Genomic DNA, 24,065 nt, shown 5'->3' with positions numbered 1-24,065 from the left:
GGTTGTGCATGTTTCAGATTGTGTGTGTGCGTGTGTGTGGATTCATATGCCCCTCGCAGGGTGAGGAGCTTTTGTGTGCCTGGGTTTTCCATCTGTGCTGGTCTGTCTTAAAGCGCCGGTCTGGATTTGTTTGCCCCGCACAGCACGAAATGTTGTGTGTGTGTGTGTGCGTGAAGAGATGAGGTCAATAATGAAGGTTGATATCATGTGGGAGTTTAAGCAGACAGAGTGTTTAATAAATAATAACCTGTATGATTGAAGCTTAGCCAGGTTCTGTACACAGGTGGACATCATCTTCATTTCTGGGAAATGCATTAAAATCCTTTTCAAAGGGCGTAATTGAAAACCCAGGGACAAGATTAACAATTTGGCGATGGTGGAATTTGATCGTTTATGAATAACAATGCTGGAACTATTTTGTTTTCTCATGAATATTTAAAATGTCAAACATTAATCGGTTATGAGATGGAATTTAGCCTGCAGATAAGAGGTTAAGGCTGCAGCAGCCACTGCTTTTTTGTGTGTGTACTTTGAATATTTGTTAATATATTAGCATTTCTCTGATTTATACACTTTTATACAACAAAACTGTCTCTTGAAGCTGATTGGCTGATAGCTGTGTGATATTTTGCCAGTATAAGGCACTCATCCAGGTTTTTAACCCTTCATCCTTGTGTATCATTCCGCCCGAATACAGCAACAAGCAGAGTACACTCCACAGTTAGACAAATATTGCTGCTGTTGGACAACATAATGTGCTTTTGAGGCTTTTTAGTGGAGAATGAAGTTGTTTAGATTGCAACTATGTAGTTTATTTATAAGTGACTATTTCAAAATATTTATACTTTCTGAGAGACAGCGTGTCAATGGCCATTAGCCTGTCTTTGAGCAAAGACAGTTGACTATGTTCATTCAAAAGATGGCGACAGAGACCACATAATAAGCCCTAAGAGAAAAAAACAGCGTAATATCAATCCACAGCTGATCAAATCATTATTATACAGGTATGTGACAAAAGTAAATCTCTCTCTTTTGTATGTTGTCGTGCTGTATTTATACTATATTAATATTGTGATCTCCCGAAATCTCTGTTGACTGATGGCATTTCATGCCGTTCTGCCTCACAATTTTTAAATGTGAGTAAAATCACCTGTTTTGATATCACTTTATACATTACGCTAGAGAATCATTTAAAAACTAGCTTTAAAGTGACGTTGGTGAATTAGCAATGGTTTCAGCTGTTCTGACGTCAGCTGCAGATGGAAATGAATGGTGGAAGAAAGTAGTTCAATATTGCAATATCACACGAGTAGCAGTGCGATGTGGCTGTGTATTGTCCCTGGAGGGACACTAAGCACGCCTCCCACCAGTGCTGATTTTTAGCCACATCGCACTGCTACTTGTGTGATATTGCTCTTTTATAGTGTATATGTGTGTTTTGGGTTTAAATTACTTTTTATTTGAACCTAAACCAACTGACAGCACAATGATTGTCTTTACATCTATGCATTTTTATTAAGAGCACATACAAATTACTTATTTCATCATTTAATATATTTCTTGGAAATCAGACCAATGATCTTTAAATTTCTAGTGCTTGATATCTAATCAGTTTAAAGTCTTGATGATATGGAATACATCTATTTTTCAGGCTCATCAATTTTTAAATACAAGTTTTTGATCTTATGGTGAATCATTTAATAAAACATATTTGGAATTTTTAAAAACATCTTTGATTATAACAACTTGATCTTGTCAGATTTCCCTCTGGTGTTGCCCTCTGTACAATTATTTAATCCATGTTGGAGCTATTTGTAAAAAAAATGTTGTATTAATATTATTATTTAAGATGCCAATGTGTGAACAGCTTGTAACAAACAGTAAAAATGAGACATTCCCTGACTTTTACTTACATAATTGTTTACTTTTCTGGAAAGTAGCCATGTAATAAGTGTACAGAATAAAGCCCTCCAGTTTAAACCTGTTGGGCTTTATTATTAGAACAACCGACTAGATGTACCTTATAATTTACTTAACATCTTACACCAGGGATGTCCAGTACTGCTTTTGGAGGGCCACTGTCCTTCTAAGTTTAGTTGCCAAAATTCTATTAATAATTGCTGCAGCATTTAACCATGGTATTCTAGATCAGTGGTTCTCAACTGGTTTGGCCATGGGACCCCCATTTTTACATGGTCATCATGCCATGACCAAAATTTTTAGGAACTTTAATAAAATTTTAGGAATTATAATTCATTTGTATTTATTTGTTAACATACACAAGTAGTGACCGGTAAATCAAAATGTATCAAATTATAGTAATATTACAGAGTAAAAATGTCAAATACTGTAAACAGTGGTTAGAGTAAGGAAAAGTTCAGTTACCATTAACTAAACTGAACTTTTGATAAAACATTAGCACATCAACACATGATCCTGTTGAACAGAACAAACCAGCAAATTAAAATAAAATTATTAAAATAATCATAACTATTTTTATAATAATCACCAGTTATTTGCTCATCTGCTATTGTGTGGGCTTTCTTGGCCTTAGCTAAACGGTAAGCTATACAGTACGATGCGTGGAGTGCCTGTACTTGTTTTGAACATGAAGATGTTAGGCAGTTTTGTGATGCCCTCAGCTTTTGGAGTCTTTGAGAATAGTCCACAGGTTTGTCCTTGCAACTGGGATGTTTGGTTTCTAAATGTCGTTTCAATTTAGAAGGTTTTATGCTCTCTTGTGAGAGCACCTCACTATATGACACACTGAGGTTTTAAGCCTTTTTTGTCGTCAATGTAAATCCATACTTTACATATTTGAGGTCGTTCTTGCGCTTCAACATATTTGTTGCTATAATTAACTGAAATTTCACATGTCAGACGGTACGGTTATCGCACGCGCATTTCAAAATAAAAGTCAGATATAAGCAAATTGAGTTAAAAATTTTACTTTTGTTGTTTTTATTTTTTGATCACACACCCCGCGACCCATTGAAAACGTTCCCCCACCAGTTGAGAAACACTGTTCTAGATCACTAGAAACTTCCAGACAGGTTGATGCTGAAGTAAGACATTGGCCTTCCAGGATGAGATTTGTACTATATAAATGTATTTCTATCAACCTCGTTGAATCATCAGTTAACACCTTATCTAATGAAAGGCTGAAAATGATCAAATGATTTTTATTTTATTTTATTGTAGACCAGTCTTTCTTCCCTGAAGAGATTATTTGAATACTTAAAGGTAAAGTAAGGCTGATAAGATCAAAGCCTGTAGGCTGAAATGGGTATACATTGAGGGTTATCACACCTTGAGGAAGCTCTAACCTGCTGATTGGTTCATTTGAATGTCTCAGATTTGGTTTTGGTCACATGGTTGAGGAAGAGATGAAGGATAATTACAATTGTTGCTCTGTCTCCTTATTCTCTGACTCTTCTTATGGGCACCCTTGGGCTCTTTCTAAAAGCCCTACTGCTTTTCTCTACGCCACATTTGATGTTCCAAGCTGATTTAGCTTGTCCATCGGCTGTCATTTTATTTGTTTTAATTTTTATACTGTAGCTACAAAGTGATTTTAATTAAATTTAAAAAAGATTAAACCAAGGATCCAGGAGGAACAATGCTGTTTTGGTCCAAGCCGGGGTACACTGGACCAACTCTATGCCCTCACCAGGGTGCTTGAGGGTTCATGGGAGTATGCCCAACCATTTCAAATGTGTTTTGCCGGCAATAAGTCAGACTTGTTTCCAGAGCATGTTGGGCTCCGACAGGGCTGCCCTTTGTCACCAATTCTGTTCATAATTTTTATGGACAGAATTTTAAAGTGCAGTTTTGGGCTGGAGGAGGTCTGGTTTGGTTATTCTCAGACAATGTTGTTCTGTTGGCTTATCGAACATGGACATTCAGCATGCACTGGGGTGGTTTACTGCCAAGTGTGACACGGCTGGGATGATAATCAGCACCTCCAATTCCAAGGCCGTGGTGTTCCACCAGAAAAAGGTGGTTTGCCATCTCCAGGTTGGAGGAAAGTCTTTACCCCAGGTGGAGGAGTTCAAGTATCTTGGGCTTTTGTTCACGAGTGAGGGAAGGATGGAACGTGAGATTTACAGGTGGATTGGTGCAGCAGCAGCAGTAATGCAGTCGACGCATTTGTCGGTTGTGGTAAAGAAGAGCTGAGTCGAAAGGCAAAGTTCTCATTTTACTGGTCAATCTATGTTCCTACTCTCACCTATGGTGATGAGCTTTAGGTATCTGAGATCTTGGGACAAGATCTCAGATACAAGTGGCCAAAATGAGTTTCCTTCGCTGGGTGGCAGGGCGCACCCTTAAGGATAGGGTGAGGAGCTCTGTCACCTAGGAGGAGCCGTGAGTAGAGCTGCTGCTCCTCCACATCGAGAAAAGTCAGCTGAGGTGGCTTGGGCATCTCTTTCTGCTGCCTCCTGGATGCCTACCTAAAGATGTGTTCCAGGCATGAGGCCTGAGGGAAGATCCAGGACACGCTGGAGGGACTCTGTCTCTCGGCTGGCCTGGGAACGCTTTGGGATCCTCCCGGAGCAACTGGAGGAAGTGTCTGGGGAGAGGGACCCCTGTGACCCAGCCCGGAAAAGTGAACGAAAATGAGATGAGATGAGAATGAACTATAATTAAACACAGTGGCTCAGTTGTTAGCACTGTCACCTCACAGCAAGAAGGTAGCTAGTTCGAGTCTCGGCTTGGCCTGTTGGTATTTCTGTGTGGAGTTTGCATGTTCTCCCCGTGTTCGCATTGATTTTCTCCAGGTTCTCTATTTCTCCCACAGGTTCATTCCGTTTATTCAGGGACTAAGCCAAAGAAAAACGAACAAATGAGTAAACTTTAGTTAATTTGCTGGCAAATGAATCTTTATGTATGTGAGCTGCCATCTACAGAATGATTACTTTGTGCATTCTACAACAAAACAAACAAACAAAAAAAATCCAATACAGAATTTAAAAAAATGGAGTACTTATTTTCCAAACTCATTTAGTAGCTGTAAAATGAAGATTCAAATATGAAAAAAGGCTGTAATTTTTCCCTCAATACCAACAACACCACTGAAATCTACTTAGTTATTTTAATTACTTTTAACCCAGAGAGGCTCCTACTTTTATTACTCGGACGCTAACTTAAATCCTTGTTACTCCATCTGAGCTAGCCCATTGGACAGTGAAGTCTGTTATCATATCGCTGCTAATCAAATTGACTGATCCTTTTGTTGCTCCGATATTGATTTGTGTCGTCTGCTGTAGGATTTTCTCCCTGAAAACAAGAGACGAAAGTGTCTGGTTGGCAGAGATCATTTCAAGGTCAGCGGTGACTGATTCGGTCCATCCCAAGCCCCGCGTTTTTGGCAAACGGCAGCACTTTTGCCTCTTTCGATCATGCTGCCGGCTGCCACTGAAAACCATGGCAGCTGATTCCTGGGCTTATCGCAGATACGTTTAATCTCCTCACAGGCTCGGTCAGAGGAGGAAAGAGACGCTTGTCATTGTCCAGGGAGTTGAACTGGTGACCTTTTCAATTTCGGCCTTCACTTCAAAAGCCCTGTCTGTCCAGCCGGCCGCACGTCCCGGCACAAAGGTGCCATTTGCTTTTCATTTCCTGCCCGATAAGAGCGGAGAGAAAACATTGTATATTGTAATGCTCTCTCAGCCCTTTGACATCAGTAAAATGGAAGGCTGTGAGAGAGATCGATACAAATTAAAAGCAAATACAAAACCCGCCGCCGAAAGAAGAACACTAAAACGTTCAGAAAGCCATCGCCTGCCACTCGCCGCTCTCTCTGCCTTAACATTGTTTGTTTGAAGGTTGAACAAAATGGAGGGATTGAAAAGTAAAGAGAATCAAAGTTGAAGGAAGTGCAATTGACCTTTGATGGATCCCAAAATTGAACACATGCTCACGTTTCTCACATGACGTGTTTATGCTGTCCAGTACTCACCAAAGTTAACTTTAGTTAATCTTTAATAAATCAATTAATATGCATAATTGTGCCATTGATCAGTGCTTAATTTATTGATCTTGACTGTACTTGTTTATGTTTCAGCAGCAGTTAAATATGCTGATAAAAATAAAAAATGTATAAAATAAGAATTCCTTTACTTTGAACAGTAGAGCATGATGCTAGCAACACACAGGTTGTGGGTTTGATTCCCAGGGAAAGCAAGAACATATTAAATGCTTTGTGTATCTTGGTCACACACGTCAACTATTTCTCGTTAGATTATAAGTAGACTGTTAAGGTTGGGGTTAGAGTTAGGGTTAGTGTAAACTGACATGTACTTACAAAGTTTCTCATAGTCAGTTAGTCTGTTGAAGGAGCAGTACCAACAGATATTAAGTTGACAGTCTACTAATACTCAAATGGACCATCAGAATAAAGTGTTACCTGTATATTTAGTGTCATATAAATTACTTTGAATATTGTTTGTTAAATGTAAAGGATAATTTTTTAAACAATTTTTGGCTAAAACAGTGATATCGTGAAATGATTTAAATTGAAAGTAACTGCAATCAACTTAAATTTCAATCTTAATAAATATATGTACAGCTGAAGTCAGAATTATTAGCCCCACTGTATATTAGTTTTAATAACTGATTTCTTTTATCTTTGCCATCATGACAGTAAATAATATTTAACTAGATATTTTTTAGACACTTCTATACAGCTTAAGGTGACATTTAAAGGCTTAACTAGGGTAAATAGGTTAACTAGGCAGGTTAGGGTAATTAGGCAAGTTATTGTATAGCGATGGTTTGTTCTGTACACTATCGAGAAAAAAATATAGCTTAAAGGGGCTAATAATTCTGACCTTAAAACGGCTTTTTAAAAAAAAATACATACTGCTTTTATTTGAGCTGAAATAAAACAAATAAGACTTTCTCCAGAAGAAAAAAATCAGGGGGCTAATATTTCTGACTTAAACTGTATATTAAAATGCAATGTATTTTTTGGATGACAAAACTTTACTATATTAGATCTATAAATATGCTTGAATCTGCCATTGATCAGTAATTTGTTGATCTTGACTTTTGTTTGTGTTTCAGTTTAAAATTCTGATGATACACCTTTTAATGTTTAACATAAATATAATCATGGCCTTTCTTTAACTTGAATAACAGAGCATGATGCTAGCAACACAAAGGTTGTGGGTTCTATTCCCAAAGAAAAGAAGAACAGATTAAACACATTTTGTGTCTTTAGTGTCATATTAATTACTTTGCATAAAAATGTCAGTCAAAAACTTAAATGTAATTTCAATTGAATATAACTGCAATCAACTTACGTTTACCTTCTTAATATATATTAAAATGTAAAATAATACATAAAATGCAATGTATTATTATGATGGGAAAACCATTTCTTTGGTCTTTCTTTTGGGTCATATGACCATTCAAAAATCATAGATTTTTTTTTATGCATTTATTTTTATTTTTTACAATTTTAAATTGTTAACTCTGAAAATATTACCATTATATTACCTGTATAAATAATAAATTATGATTTTATAGATAGAAAAATTATCTGTTAAAAATAGGGATCCTATGTAAATTCGTAGTTTTATTGGGTTTAAAATTAAAATTATGTGCGAGTAAAATGTGTTTTTTCTTTTACTATGTAAACTATGGACTACCTTTACTTTCCAAATAAAAAAAACAACAATTTTTCAAAACATAAACTATATTCAGAGAGGACAATAGAATATATTAACTTCAGAAGAGCTATAAATCAATATATGATGGAATAACCCATTTTAAATAATTAAATTAAAATATACATACATATATATATATATAAATATATATATATAAAAAAAATATATATATATATAATAAAAAAATAATAGCATTTGAAACACTAAAAAAATATGTTTTTTTTTACTTTTTCAAACTACTTGAAAAATGAGCTGAAACAACACAATTCTTGAGATTTAATTGGGACGACTTAATTTTTCTTGATGTTCAATCCACATAAATTTGTCAGAGGTGTTAAGTTAACTTAATTTGTGTTGGGGCAGCATGAATGAATTGTGTGAAACCATGCATTTCTTATACAGTGAATGTTATCATATTATAGTAATGTTATCATTACTTTACAAATTTAATGAACCATTCTGACATCTATTTCACATTTAATGTGCATCTATTTTCAATAAACAATATTTTACCATAACATTTTGTGTTCCATTTTGTGTATCTGACACCTGACACCTCCTCTGATCTTTTGTTTGTTTGATTGTAGCAGACGTACAGAATAATGATGTCTGCAGAGCTTCTTCTGCCCGCTGGATGCCCTTACATGCTTCTGTTTGATGGAGCCCGCACAAAGAGATTTATTGTCATCGTCTCTGGTATCTCAGCACACCTTAAATCATGGCGGGTGGTATCACATCAGTCACAACTCCCTGGTGTTCCATGACTTAAGGGTTTATTTATTTCACTTCTACTTACCACACTGAGCATTTTATTCAAGCATTTCAAGGCAGAGCAAATCTTCCTCTTCAGCCCACAACCAGAAATGCAGCATGAGGAGCTCTGAGGAAACTCCTGCTTCAGCTGACTTGCATCAGCCTGCAGGTGCAATTGATCATAGATGTGCTGTAAGTCAACACTTTTCAGGTGCAGAGTGTGCATTTTGGGAGAGGTAAAAGTTTTATTTATTTATTTATTTTGGTGAACTATCCCTTTAAGGATTCCCAAGTTCCCAGCATGCACTGCTGCATTGACACTCTGTTGATGATTAAATATTTACTAGATAATGCTGATTGTTTTTTTTTTGTTGTTTTTTTCTGTTTGCTGACTGGAATAGTTGTCATTAACTGGTAGTTTTGTTATGTAGTGAGTTAGAACTCTGCTTTTTTATAATTGTGAACTGCCACCAGGTTTGCGTGCATAGTATTTAGGTCTGTGAGCAGCTGTTAAATTAGTTGGAGCTCTGTTTTTCCCATGATGGTTATTTCTTCTTCCGAAGTAAATATGGTGGTGTTCAGTTTAAAGTAAGTATAATTTACACAATATACTACTGTAATACGCTGGCAGCTAGCTCTCTGCAACTCTCACATGGTCACCCACTGAAGCTAAGCAGGGCTGTGTCCGGTCAGTACCTGGATGGGAGACCACATGGGAAAGCTGGGTTGCTGCCGGAAGTGGTGTTAGTGAGGCCAGCAGGGGGCACCCAACCTGCGGTCTGTGTGGGTCCTAATGCCCCATTATAGCGACGGGGACTATATACTGCTCAGTGAGAGCCGTCTTTCGGATGAGACATTAAACCGAGGTCCTGACTCTCTTTGGTCGTTAAAAATCCCAGAATGTCCTTCGAAAAAGAGTAGGGGTTTAATTCTGCCTCTAATCATGGCCTCCTAACCCTCCCCATATCATAAATGGCTTCATCACTCTGTCTCCTCTCCACCTATCAGCTGGTGTGTGGTGTGCGGTCTGGCAGCAAAATGGCTGCACACTGGTGGTGGATGAGGAACCCCCCCCCCCCCCCATTTTAAATATTTAGACTAGAAACAAGACAAAAAAAATCTAAGTAAGAAAAGCATTTTTTTTGCAGTGTGGTTAAAGTGTGGGAAAGGACTGTGTTACAAAAATGTCAAAAGATTACAACAGACCAACTCATTCATGTAGTATGAGTGTCCTCAACTGAGTGTCTGAGTTTGGTTGTTGAACACAGGGAATCTTTTACATTAAGTTTTGGTTTTGTTTGGGAAATCCACCACCCAGACATTTGTTTTTTTCCCGTTTATTATGCCCATGTTGTTTTACCCTAGACTTGGGGCCTAATATACGGTATAGTAATATGAACAAAGTACTCAATTACTGTATTTTATTTATTTATTTATTTATTTACATATAAGGTATCTTACTTTACACAACAGATTTCTGTAGTAAAATCCAAGTAGTTCAAAAGCATTTACATTTATCGTATTCCGAGTGTGGATCGAACCAAGTCCTGCATGGGAGGCAAATGCACTAAGGAGAAAGCTATGAGAATGAGGTTTTTGGGCTGTACTTGCCAGCTGCCTTCCATTATTCACTATACTACAATATGCAGTGGCCTTATTTAAAAATAGTTAAATAAATAATACACTGTAGTATGGTTCAAAGACTTTTACTGTAAATTACTATTGTTTTTTTGTTTAATTACTGGTTTATGGGCAGTGTTTTGAAACAGTAGAAATGTATGCAATTGACGCCTAATCTCTTGCTACACTTTACAAACCCAGGGGTGTGTTTAAACCTTTGAATCAAAATTGGAAGCAGTCATATGGGTATAGGCGAAAAAGAAACTTCATATGTCACTAATAACATGATTGTGGCAAAACGAATCAAGTATCAGTACAATGCTTCACTGTGAGATGTCATAGTTTTTTGATACACGTATTGAATTGTGCAAAACTTCAAATCACACTGCAATGTCGTGCAGTGAGGGGTTTGCGTATTTTATAAACTACGGCAGTTTGCGTTCATTGAACAGTAAGATTGATTAATAAATCCATATGAAACAGTCCCTTAAAAGTCACGTCTTGCTTTCAGTTTCGGGCTTTGGCGCATTTTGCACTCACACTACAAGCGTACCGCGCCAAAGCCCAAGTGAACCGCACTCAGGCCCACCTCTTCCAACCGGGTAAGTGAACCATGCCTAAGCCTGATTCAGCGCACTCACACTTCTCAAACGATCCGGAAAACGGGCCTGGGCACAGTTCGGATAGTATAGTGTGAGTACGCCCTAAATGTTTTCTCGCTAGTAAAGCATTTGGTTTGTCCTCTTACAAAGTCTGGCACCGTCATGTAAATGCACCAGCAAATGTGCCAAGTCACGATGCAACTGATTCATAAAGGGAATGGGAGATGAGACTCTGATTGGTTTATCCTAAAAAAAAAAAAAACACACCAAAAACTCGTTAATAGAAGAAAAAAAAAACTCGTTAGAATAAGCACAACCCTGTTAGACCATGCGCCACGGCACAAAGCACATTATTCTAGGCTTAAAATAACAAGAGTGGATTCGGACACACCCTTAATGCTTTTATGCCCTGCGCTTTAGACTTTGCGCCTATATTGTTAAAGTAGAGCCCAGTATGTTTATTTGTATTTGCTATATTGTTGTTTCTATGTAGTTGTTAATCTGTTGCGTTTTTTGAGGTTTTTTGAGTTTTGATTTTGATGTTATATGTTTGCTTGGATGGATTCTATGTGGTTCATAAAGAGTTGGTAATTAGAACTTAGAATGTGTTGCTGTGCTGTTGCTAAAGGTTGTTGCTGTATATAAAGTGTTCTGAGTGATATTTAAAATGTTTTCCTGTGCTTTGGATCCCACTGATTTTCATTGTATGGAATGACAAACAAATTCAAAATTTAAAAAATTCCACCGATGTTGTTTTTATTTGTTTATTTATTTATTTATTTATTTATTTATTTAATTATTTATTTATTTATTTTTGTTAATTTATTTGGTTGTTTGTTTGTTTATTTGTTTATTTAGATGATCTTGTGTTTATCTTGTGGCATCTTAAAGCATCTTTTGTGCATGTTTGTGCTTAGCAGAGTATGCTTTTTAAATGTTGCTGTTTATTTATTGGCCTTTGGGTTTAAAGGGATAATTATTACAATAATAATAAATATAATAATAATAATAATGCTAGTAAATAAATACTAATAATAAAAAAAGTAATTTTACTCACCTTAAAGTCTGCATGTAACATTTCAGTATGTTAATGTACTTCAAAATTAAATGGAATATTGATTAAGGGGCAGGGGCATAGCAAACTAATGGTAAGAGGGTTGTGATTAAGAATTGTGGATGAAGCCGTCAAACTGACAAAGGACCTCCACTCTAAAAGCTGAAGCAAATGGTCAAACTTTGATTGAAGTTTTTTTTTTTTTTTTTTTATCAGTGGATTAACTTGCATGGATTAATTGTCCAACTAAACAAAACACTTTCAACATAAACATTGTACATTTAGATTTCACACACATTTTAAAATATAAGTGACTTTTGTCTTCAGGAGAACATTAAAAACTATTTTATGATTTTAATGATTATTTAAGAGGCTCAATGGCTACCAGCACTTTGAACACCCCCCTAAGTAAATAAATAAATATATAAATAAATAAATAAATGAATGAATGAATGAATGAATGAATGAATGAATGAATAAAAATAATAAAATAAAATAAAATAAAAATAAAAAGGAAGAATTAAATTTAATACCCAGGGTTTCTGATTATGTCCTAAGAGGTTTTGCATTTTTTTTCTCAGACAGATTGTTTCACTCAGAAAGACCTCAATGTATCATCAGACGCCCCGGGTATTATTTTCTATATATATTTTTCCTTTATTCCCTCAAAGTGCCATTGGCTTGCATTTTATGGTTTCAGAGAAAAGCTTTTTAAGAGCAGGAAAAATATCTACAGTACTTGTAGTATAACCCAAGGGTTGAATTCAGACTTTTATGCAAGTCACAAAATGTTGCTATGTGTTTTATTTCCAAAATAAAGTGTTTGGGTTTAAGTTTATGGTCAAGGTCTTTTTGCCTGTTTTAACAAAAAAAACAAAAAACAAGAGTCATTAGGACATGATTTGATTTCTTGCACCATGCAAACAGAAGAGAGAATATATATCAATTGTCACATAAATAAATCATTTAATTTTGCTTTTAATGATTATGATTAAGTACTAAAAGTTAAACCCTACAACCAAATGTATCTGCATTGGGAACTGTATGTGGCCTAAATGAACCGCTGTAAACATGAGGGACCAACCAACACTGAAGGACTTTGTTGTTCAAAGATGTTGTTGTACCTGCCACTGGCTATCCATCAACAGCAATGCAATTACCATCAATACGAGTTAAAAACAAATAATATGTGTACGTGGAAGTAGTTCCAGAGATCAGCATCCATTATGCTTTGATTTCTGGTGCGGTGACCCAGAGCCTGTTAGGTCAGTGAGGCAGCGAGTGTGAATTCGAGCAGACTCATTGCCAACTTATTGGCCAGTCAATAACCTATTTAATTTAATGTCACGGGCAATGTGGGTCGGGAGTGTTGACAAGGGCTTGAATGCATCTTAGAAAGAGAGGGCGGTGGGACGGCGGCCCCCAGGTGCAGGTACCAGATAAACAGTAAATGAAAATACAGTCTCTCTGAGCGTGAATACCTCTGGCACCTTTAGAAATATTGAAAGTGTCTGGCCTCTTATAAAGTGTCGAGGACTTCAACTTCAGCAAATTAATACCAGTGATTTGGAAAAGCCAATATTCCTACCGGCAATCGCTCTTTAGATGGCCTGGCCTTTGGCTTCACTTCAGCTCACTCAGATTCTGCCCTTTACTGCATACCTGCAAAACGGCTACCACAGAGAAAGACACAAGAATCCTTTAGCACCAACTGTTCATTAGTTACTTTTTTAAAGTTTAAAATATTATTTTCTATCCAGTTACCATGGTGTTTTGAGCTAAATTTAAATAATAAATAATTAAATTATGTTGCTGTGTTGTTTATAAAGTGTTCTAAATTGATTATAGACTGTTTCATATGCAGTTGTTAGAGTGCTGCTATGTTGCTTCCGACGTGTTCACAATGGAATTTTTGCATGTTTATATGTGGTAGCCAGGGTGTTACTATGCTGTACACCACCTGACAAAAGTCTTGTCGCCTATCCAAGCTTTAGGAACAACAAATAATAACTTGACTTCTAGTTGATCATTAGGAATCAGAAGTAGCTTATATGAAAGGCAAAGGCCTCTAGATTATACTTATTTCATCAAAATAAAATATGACCATGCCTTGATTTTTAATTATTTAATTATGACAGTAGGTCTGACTTTGCTTAGACAGAAGTCTTGTCTCTCAACAGAAATAATGTACAGTACAGAATATAAGTTCATGGTGCAGTGGAAAAAGAATTAATATTATTTATGACTCCTATGAGCTTTGAGGACTAAATCCATACATCTCTGCAGTGACTCTTTTTGAGCTCATAACTTATTAATAAAGTGGAATGGAATGGCAAAGAAGGTGTTCTTGCAGGACTCCCAGAGTTCATCAAGATTCTTTGGATTCATCTTCAATGCCTCCTCCATCTTAACCCAGACATGCTTAATAATTTTTAAATCTGGTGACTGGGCTGGACAATCCTGTAGCACCTTGACCTTCTTTGTTTTCAGGAACTTTATTGTGGAGGCTGAAGTATGAGAAGGAGCGCTATCCTGTTTAAGAATTTACCCTTTCCTGTGGTTTGTAGTGTAATGGGCAGCACAAATGTCTTGACACCTCAGACTGTTGATGTTGCCATCCACTCTGCGGATTTCTCGTACGCCCCCATACTGAATGTAACACCAAACCATGATTTTTTCCTTCACTAAACTTGACTGATTTCTGTGAGAATCTTGGATCCATGTGGGTTCCAATAGGTTTTCTGCAGTATTTGTGATGATTGAGATGCAGTTTAACAGATGAATCATCAGAAAAATCGACCTTGTGCCACTTTTCCAACTGATCAACTAGAAGTCAAGTTATTATTTTTTAGTTGTTCCTGATCCAATCTCATGATCAGAAAACAGGTCCGATCACGCAATTTCAGACTCGATCCAAATCTGACTTTACCTCCCAATCAGGACTATACAGTATATAAATTCTCATTATTTTTTAACACATCTATAGTCGTGTGGTGGCAAAGAGTTAGACCTCTTTCTTGACTTGACTCAGAAACAGCAACGTGTGTGGCATGACATCAGTTTGTTGCAGAAACGCTATTGGTTAAATGCAGACAAAGTAGAACATGGGAGCAGTTTGAAGCGGAAAGCGTGAGTATGTCTGCGGTCTGGATGGATTATAAAGTTGATGATGACAAAATCGCCATAGTAAACTGTGAGAGATGTAAACTTGGGATTGCCTGCCGGGTGTTTTAAGTTGAGGTGCTATTTGTTTTTATATTACATTTTTTTATATTTACTGTTGCACTGAAATCTGAAAGTGAAGAATTGATGTTATTTATTACTTGATTGTTCAAGCTAACAACACCCATGTGTAAGTAAAGCATTTTTTGCAGTGTGCATTTAATATGGTGGTACTATGGAGTTGTTAAGGTATTGCTATGCAATTTAAAAAGTTCTGTGTTGAAATTAGAATGTTTATATGCGTTTTCAAGGTTGTTGCTATGAAGTTGCTGGGATGCTCCTATGTGGTGGTTTATTAAGTGTTTTGAGTTAAATTTCAAATGTTTACATGCATTTTGTTTCTATGTACTGTAGTTGTTAGGGTGTTCGTTGAGTGTTTTTTTAAGTATTATACAGTAAGTGGAGGTTACTGTATAATATTTGTTTGCTAGGTCGGATTCTATGGGGTTCATGTGCAGTTGCAAGGGTGTTTCTAGGGTGCTTCAGTTGCTTGAGTGGAATTTAGAATGTTGCTATGTGGTTTAGAAAGGGTTCTGGGTGAAATCACAGTCTGTTGCTACGCAGTTGAAAGGTGTATAAAGTGTTCTGAGGGTAATTTACGAATGTTCAATGGCAACAAGGTGGCTCAGTGGTTAGCACTGTCACTACCTAGCAAGAAGGTCACTGGTTTGAGTGTCAGTTAGCAACACAATCTCACGGCAATTCGTAACTTTTTGATTTTAATTTGTATCAATTCGTACGATCTAATTTGTTAAGTTTAGTACGATTTGCTCATCCCCCAATGACGGTTGGGTTTAGAGGTGGGGTTAGGTGCCACGCTTCCTTTTTAAAATCGTACAATTTCGTATGACTGAACTCATATGATTTCGTACGAATTAGCCAATAAATTGACAAAACAAACAGTATATAAGTTTTCTCGTGAGATCAGGCTGGCATTTCTGTGTGGAGTTAGGATGTTCTCCTCGTGTTCGTGTGGGTTTCTTCCAGGTGCTCTTGTTTCCCCCACAGTCCAAAGACATGCGGTATAGGTGAATTGAATAAACTAAATTGGCCGTAATGTATGTGTGTAAATGAGTGTGTATGGATGTTTTCCAGTACTGAATAATAAAGGGACTAAGCTGAAAAACAAAATGAATGAATTTAGAATGTTGTGTTTTTCTATGTGGTTTATGAAGTGATCTGAATGTCTAAGGTGTCGTTGGTGGATTTAAGTTTGTTAATATGCAGTCTCTAGGGAGTTTAGGGTGGTTACATGGGTTGGAGCTTGTGGTTGTTAAATATGAAGGTGGCTAGGATTTTCAAAACACCTTTGACACAAACACTTCTTCAGTTTTTTTTTTTCTACAAAACCCACATTTCAAATCCACACACAAATACAGGACTTCCCATCAATAGCGTTCAGATTAGGACAGTGACAGCGACATTTGAAGGTGAGTTCATGTGCAGGGGCCCGCTCGCTTTGATGCCCCTCCAACAGTCAATAAACCATTTAATCTTGGAGCTTTGGAGGGGTCGATCACAGCGATGTCGTGCCCAGGAGTTGCAGCATGTGGGAGTGCTGTCCGGCCCTGATAAAGCATTCATTTCCCAGTCCCCTTTGTCTTCAATTTGGATGGAAGCAAAAGGCCCCCGGACCATTTCAATAATTCATCTGTGTGTTTAATGAGCTCCAGTAATCCGCAGTGGTGGGCAGCGGCAAACTCGGTGCCTCGCAGTGCTTTAAAATGAACACGATTAGAGGATTACTCCCATGCATTTCTGTATTCATGCGCTAATTTACAAACATGACAATATCGTTCCGCTGGTTTGGCTTCTATGGCAGCTTTGCAAGATTTGAGCCAGCAGTTTTTTTTTTTTTTTTAATCTTGCCATGGCAGAATTTTCACCAGGGGTCTTTTCAGGCCCCCCAGTAGGGCGTCGACCACCAATTCAACACATGCACAAGCTAACCTGCACACCTAAATCCTTCTAAAAGCAAAGTGTTGTTTTTTTTACCTGATTAAAATGTTAACAATAGATGTTTCTTAATCTTTTAATAAGCCTGTGCTTGTATTGCACTTGATTAAAGTGGACGGAACTGCCAAACAGGAATATAAATATGTCAGAGTAGCTGAAATAAAATGGTTAGGTCTTGATATTGCATCAGGTCACATGTAAGTTTGAATCCCTGCATAATGTTGTAAATAATGCATAAATCTACACTCAATAGCCACTTTATTAGGTACACCTTACTAGTACCGGGTTGGACCCCCTTTTGCCTTCAGAACTTCCCTAATCCTCCGTGGCATAGATTCAACAAGGTACTGGAAATATTCCTCTGAGATTTTGGTCCATATTGAAATGATAGCATCTCACAGTTGCTGCAGATTTGTTGGCTGCACATCCACAATGTGAATCCTCCGATCCACCACATCCCAAAGCTGCTCTATTGGATTGAGATCTGGTGACAGTGGAGGCCATTTGAGTAAAGTGAACTCTTTATGTTCAGGAAACCAGTCTTAGATGATTCACGCTTTATGACATGGCGCATTATCCTTCTTGAAGGAGCCATCAGAAGATGGATATCTTTGTGGTCATAAAGAGGTGGACTTAGTTAGCAACAATACTCAGGTAGGCTGTGACCTTGACACAATGCTCAGTTGGTACTAATAAGGCCAAAGTGTGCCAAGAAAATATCCCCCACACCACTATCACCAGCCTGAACCAATGAGAGAAAGCAGGAAGGATCCATTCTTTAATGATGTTGACTACAAATTCTGACATTACTATCCAAATGTCGCAGCAGAAATCGAGACTAATCAGAGCAGGCAACGTTTTTCCAATCTTCTGTTGTCCAATTTTGGTGTGTCTGTGTGAATTGTAGCCTCAGTTTCCTGTTCTTAGCAGACAGGAGTGGCACCCGGTGTGGTGTTCTGCTGCTGTAGCCCATCCGCCTCAAGGTTGGACGTGTTGAGCGTTTAGAGATTCTCTTCTGTATACCTCAGTTGAAATGAGTGTTTTTTGAGTTCCTGTTGCCATTCAATCAGCTCGAACCAGTCTAGCCATTCTCCTTTGGCATCAACAAGTCATTGCACCCACATTGCTCACTGGAATTTTTTTTTTCTTTTTTGGACTATTCTTTTTAAACCCTAGAGATGGTTGTGCATGAAAATCCCAGTAGATCAGCAGTTTCTGAAATATTCGGACCAGCCCATTTGTCATCATAGTCACTTATATCACCTTTCTTTTTTCATTCTGATGCTTGGTTTTAACTACAGCAGATCGTCTTGAACATGTCTACATGCCTACATGCAATGAGTTGCTGCCATGTGATTGGCTGATTAGAAATTTGCGTTAATGAGCAGTTGGACAGCTGTAACTAAAAATATGGCCGGTGAGTGTATGTTTGGTAATAAGTGATTTTGGGAATTAATGCATATAATAATGCAGTATTATAAATAATGTAACTTACACCAATGTTTTCAACCCTGTTCCTAAAAGCACACCAACAGTACAGATTTTCAACCTCTGTCTAATCAAACACGCCTAAATTAACTCATCAGAACATTAGAAGAGACTCCAAAACCTGAAGTTAAAGGGAGACATCCAAAATATGTACTGTTGGTGTGCCTGCAAGAACAGGATTGTAAAATACTGTCTTATACAAACTGGTTTGTAAATTCATATATACCTCGATGTATTGGGAGGAGCACAACTTATTTAATTTCGCATGTATTTTATGTTTTTACTCTACAAGTAGAGATGTCAACTGGCTAGCATTTTTATGAATTGGCAAATATAATATTTTTAAGCAAAATTCTACATAGACGAAAAAAACCCTCACCTATATGTTTGAAGGCTTACAGTTGGACAAGAATTCTATTAGAAATGCATTTTTACTCAAGAAATCCTATTCTTGATTGAGTGAACAGAAGGAAATGTATGAATTGAAGTAGTGTTTCTCAACCACGTTCCTGGAGGACCACCAGCTCTGCACATTTTACTCGTTCCCTTAACCAAACACACCTGATTCAGATCAACCGCTCATTAGCAGAGACTGAAACACCTTTAACAGGTGTGTCAAACAAGGGAGACATCCAAAACAGGCAGTGTTGGTGGTCCTCCAGGAACATGGTTGAGAAACACTGTGTTGAAGAATGCACTGCCTGAGAATTAGATGTATTTGCAATGAACCATTTTATTTTGAAAGTTTTAATGTCCAGAATTAACCTTTCTGGATTTTTTTTTTTAAAGGCACAGAAATGCTGTCTCAGCATCCTGAAATGAACCCTAAATGCACTGAATGACGTTAGTTCATTTTTCCATTTAGCTTGAAGTATATCAGGACCTGTAGGGTCTAGTAGTCCATCAGACATCTCCATCGCTCACCTTCCCCTGACTCTTCTCTCTCTTTCTCTCCACAAGGCCACATACTGGCGATTAATCAGATGAAATGTGTCTGGTTCTCTCTCCAGTCCGAGGAAGATGCTGCAAGACTCCTTGTGTGTGTGCGCACGAAAGTGGAAGAGGCAGTAAAAGCAGATGTGCTGGAATGAAATAAGGATTGAAAAGGTATGACTGATTCTGATTCACTCTTGACTCTAATATTACCTCTTTTTTTTTGGTGAAAAATGTCAGCAATAAAAAAATCGTAATAAAACCTTTCAGTCATCACAATTTCACTGTGATGGTCCATTAAAAGGTGGGACGGTCTCCACTGGGAGAAAACCGTTCAAGTCCTTGAATATATTTGCATTTCATTGATGCCTCCTGAGCCTGGTATAAAACCACAAAAAGGAATATGTTAAGCTTTATGTCGAGACATTCAGACATTCAGATACAATATGTGCTGCTCAGTCTTTATTATACATCGGAAAGAATATCTTTTCAAGGTTTTTCTATAACATAGATTTGAACCTTTTTCAAATTATTTCTTTTGCGCTTGAGTTTGTGTTTATTTCATGGTCTGTTGAAATTCTTGTTTTTGATTGGTTGGAAGGTATGCAGTAATGTTATCCAATGCACAGTAAGTTCCAGTCAGTTTTGATACCAGCAAAGAGCTTCGAATCACTAAGAGGCAACACTCTAGTGCGATTTGGGAAACAGCCACTAGATGAAGCGGCGGCCATTTTGGAATGAAAATTCCAATAGAACAACTGCATATTATAAGTCTGTAAAATACACCATTAAAAGTGCTGATGATTCTGATAGTAAGTGTTGTTTTGTTGTCTTTCAAGTTCTATCTCAGCTTTGATGCACTTTTTAAATAAATAAATAAAAAACAAAGCAGCTGCTTGCCATCTTGACAGCAAAAAAGTCCAATGGACAACCGATCGCTTTCACTCCAAAATGGCGGAATCTAGGACTGTTGCTGGGCGCTGCTGTTGCAATGGATCTTGGTCATTCTAAGCTCTGTAATACTAGTTTGAAATAAAAGTGCTCCCGTTAAACGTAAGTAATAACCAAAGTAACTCACTGACCGCTAAAAGAGCATTCATTCATTCATGTGTGTGATCTCGAAAATACTGATGTGTGCTTCTCTAGGAACCTATGAGGATAAAGTTGCTGAAATAAAACTGTTAGGTCTTGATAAACCTCATGAGTATCCAACCAACACACCATAGTGTTATAAAATGTATTTGTTAAGAGGTAGCTAACACATGTTACTATGAGCTATATTAGATATGCCCGTGGCAATTCCACACACACACACATGATCTCTCTTTCTGTCTGTGATTGATTCAAAGCCTATAACCAATATGTAGTAACTGACAGAAATGCTTTACAGCAGTGGTCCTCGCTCGTGGATCATTTGTTACTGGGCTGCACAAGAAATCATTCATTATTTTTGTGTTGTTTTTTATCTGAGTCTGAACAATCTTTTATTTTGAAAAATGGCTGTATTCTCACGGTTACATCTTGGTCAATTTAACCCACAATTTAACCCAATTTTTAACCCACAAGCTCTAAAATGAGTAAGGCACAGACGTCTTTGTAAAGTTTCTTTGCTAAGGGGAAAAGGCCCAGTGAAGAACCCACGAACTGCCAAGGAATAGATCCACAACCCATTTGTTAACAAAAAAAGTAAATCCACCATGTCTGCGCAAGAAGATCAACTGATCCCAAATCCCAGATCTGATCCAGTGTTTGCCAACTATTTTTAATGAAAAGTCTCTAAATGTTACTAGATTACATAACACATCAATTTGCATATTTCTGACGTCATCACGGTCTATCGTTTCTGTTTGTGTGCATGTCATTTTAACTAAATGTATTGCTGTTTGAATACACTATATTAATATAGATGTGTAGTAAATTTGCAGTAATCTCTCAAACGTAATAAACTCCGAAACTGTCAGAAAAATCTTTGTGATTGTGAACAAGGAAAGGATAAACAGTTAAATTAAATTGTAAAAATAAAGGAGAAGCAGATCAGTTTGACTATGGAAATGGAAATACCTCACACTCCCGGTGCTAAATCATTTGCTGTCAGTACACAGAAGAGTGATCTGCTCTCAGACTGCAGGGGAGAGAGAATATAGTACGAGGACTGTCAGTGCTATGAGGCGGAGGAGGGACCGATCGTATCACCCGCAGCTCGGTGAGAAGAGTAGAGAGGGTACAGTAGAGACACATGAGAGTCTATAATAATCACCATTAACACACAAAAAAGTCGCTTGATTTGGCGCTAGTCACTTTTTATAAAATTTGTCACAGGGGGGTCTGAAAAGTCACTAAGTTAGCAACACTGATCTGAGCTGTCAGTCACGGTAAGTGACGGTAAGTCACATGACAAGAATTGACTAATCAGCTTCAGCTTGTACTGAATATCCACTAGACTAATTATTAATTTATAAGACTTATTATCTAAGAAAAACACAGAACACCCAGGTGTTTTAGTACACAGTACTTGTAGGGTAGTGATGATGCAGTGGTTTGGTGGTGGTGGGGGGTGTTGGATGCCAGAGGGGTGTCGCGGAAGCAGGATAGAGGTGAAGAGCGGGGGATTGTCGCGGACAAAAGTGAAGAGGGTTGGGGAGTCGCGGAAGAAAGTGAAAGTGAACAGCGGACGGCAGAGGAGGGCAATTGAGGAAGGGGGATTGGTAAAATGAGGTGCCGGATCAGATTTCAGAGGTGCCGAATCCGAATTAAGCCCTGACTTCACTATTGTTATAATATGTTGGCCACAGCCATGTCACCCTGCAGCCCAAGACCACTAGGGAACACTAGGTTACTGTTGGAAGTGGTGTTAGTGAGGCCAGCAGGGGGCGCTCAACCTGTGGTCAGTGTGAGTCCTAATGCCCCAGTAAAAGTGAAGGGGACACTACACTGTCAGTGGGCGCTGTCTTTCGGATGAGACGTTAAACCGAGGTCCTGACTCTCTGTGGTTATTAAAAAAAAAATCCCATGGCACTTCTCGTGAAAGAGCAGGGGTGTAACCCCGGTGTCCTGGCCAAAGTGCCTCTATCGGCCCTTACGATCATGGCCTCCCAATCATCCCCATCCACCGAATTGGCTCTATCTCTGTCTCTCCACTCCACCAATAGCTGGTGTGTGGTGAGCGCACTGGCGCCGTTGTCCTGTGGCTGCCGTCGCATCATCCAAGTGGATGCTGCACACTGGTGGTGATGTGGAGAGACCCCCCCTCATGATTGTGAAGCGCTTTGGGTGTACGGCCATACACAATAAATGCACTATATAAATACACAAATTACATTACATGTTTGTTTGCTCTTGCCTTTAATCTACACTCGCCTATACATGTATTATGCATGATGTCATAATTTTTAAAAATGTTTGTTTAAAACAATTGTTTATATGAACACAATTACAGTGGCGTTTTCAAATGCATGAATTTTCAGTTCCAAAAAAGTCAACCCAGGCTCATTCTGAAAATGTACCCCTATTTTAATGTCATTATTTTGCAGTTTTGTTTTCACGAATTCACCAGAGGCAGCTGTTTGTGTTTTTTGAGATCTCAAATTTCTCTCCTGATTGCTATTAGTACCTGCTGTTTTCACGTAAATCCACCAGGGGCTTCCCTAAACCCAACCGATAGTGTTTTCAAAAGCACCGACTGACCAGCGACCATCTACTTTGCTAAACCCAACCGACAGTGTTTTCAAAACCAATCCAGTAAAAGAAAAACCTCTAGCGGCAGCCTGATTTTTACCACGTTTTCAGATTTTACCACATTCTCACCCTGTTATTTACTTGTTTATTTTATTTTTTGGCTTTTGTTTTTGCCTTACCCGGTTTTTGGAACTGTTCTTTGCCGGACTCGAACCCTGTAATTGCAGTCAACTCCTCTTTGCGTTTCAAATCCACCAACATATGCAGCGAGCCACCGTGCAAACTGGTAACAGTGGGAAATCGTCCACACAAAAGTAAGCAGTCGTCTAGTAAGCACGAAGAGGAACAGAGTCATACCGCCCCATGGCGTTTGTTTTAAAGACGAAATGCAGCCTTACGTACCTTTAGCTACATAATTCGAGATATACAGAAATGTATATAGGGCTACGTTTTCAGAATGAGCCTATATTAAAAAAAAAGTTATGTAAACAAACAGAAAGGACACTAGAGACACTAGCATTTCCAAATGAAAATGGGGATTGTTATGCTTCGTAAACGTTTCATTTTCATGGGTCGAAGATTTCAGATTAGTTGTGGATGCCAGGTGTAACTGTAACAAAACGTGTGTATTTTAAAACAAAACCACATTACTGCAAGTGCCACCTAAGTGGTTGAGGGACATTTTGACATTTTTATGCCATAACTGGAGCTCCTGCCTCACTTATCTGGAGATAGACGCGTTTCTGTCTCCCGGCTCTAGATAAAAGACAGGTGGTCTGGTTCTTCATGTGGTTTCACCTCAGTAAATGAATGTGGTCATAGCTGTCCAGCTCGATGCACCCCCGCGTCTGCTTGTGGTCTAATCTAAACACACTCATGCAAACATGCGTGTAAAGAGGTGCGTGTCGTCGAGCGCATCTGTCAGGCCCGATCATGAGCCCGGAGCAGGTGACAGATGACACACACATCACACACATAAATACACACTCCGGGGAGGTATGAAGCCCCGCACACACTTACGTTAGCAATCATGGAAAGCGCTTTGATGAGAGATAGCCTGTCGAGCTGATTGACAGAGCCGCTAACAGG

The 24,065-nt window shown here is 38.1% G+C and overlaps 1 protein-coding gene across 14 annotated transcripts in view; it reads left to right on the top strand.

Annotated features, from left to right (window-relative positions):
• The window catches only part of plxna2 (plexin A2), a 775,253-nt gene that overhangs the window by 289,580 nt on the left and 461,608 nt on the right, over positions 1 to 24,065 (top strand). For 9 of the 14 annotated variants that reach the window (XM_073939238.1, XM_073939236.1, XM_073939226.1 and 6 more), the window contains one exon: positions 19,379 to 19,475. The gene's annotated coding sequence lies outside the window, so the exon portion shown is untranslated. Of the gene's footprint in view, positions 1 to 19,328; positions 19,476 to 24,065 lie in introns of all 14 variants that reach the window. The other 5 variants (XM_073939239.1, XM_073939228.1, XM_073939231.1 and 2 more) reach the window with 1 other exon arrangement.

This window comes from Danio rerio, chromosome 23 (genome assembly GCF_049306965.1).
Source record: "Danio rerio strain Tuebingen ecotype United States chromosome 23, GRCz12tu, whole genome shotgun sequence".
NCBI lineage: Eukaryota > Metazoa > Chordata > Actinopteri > Cypriniformes > Danionidae > Danio > Danio rerio.
Note: the sequence above shows the minus strand (reverse complement) of the source record. Positions and strands in the feature narration are given on the sequence as shown.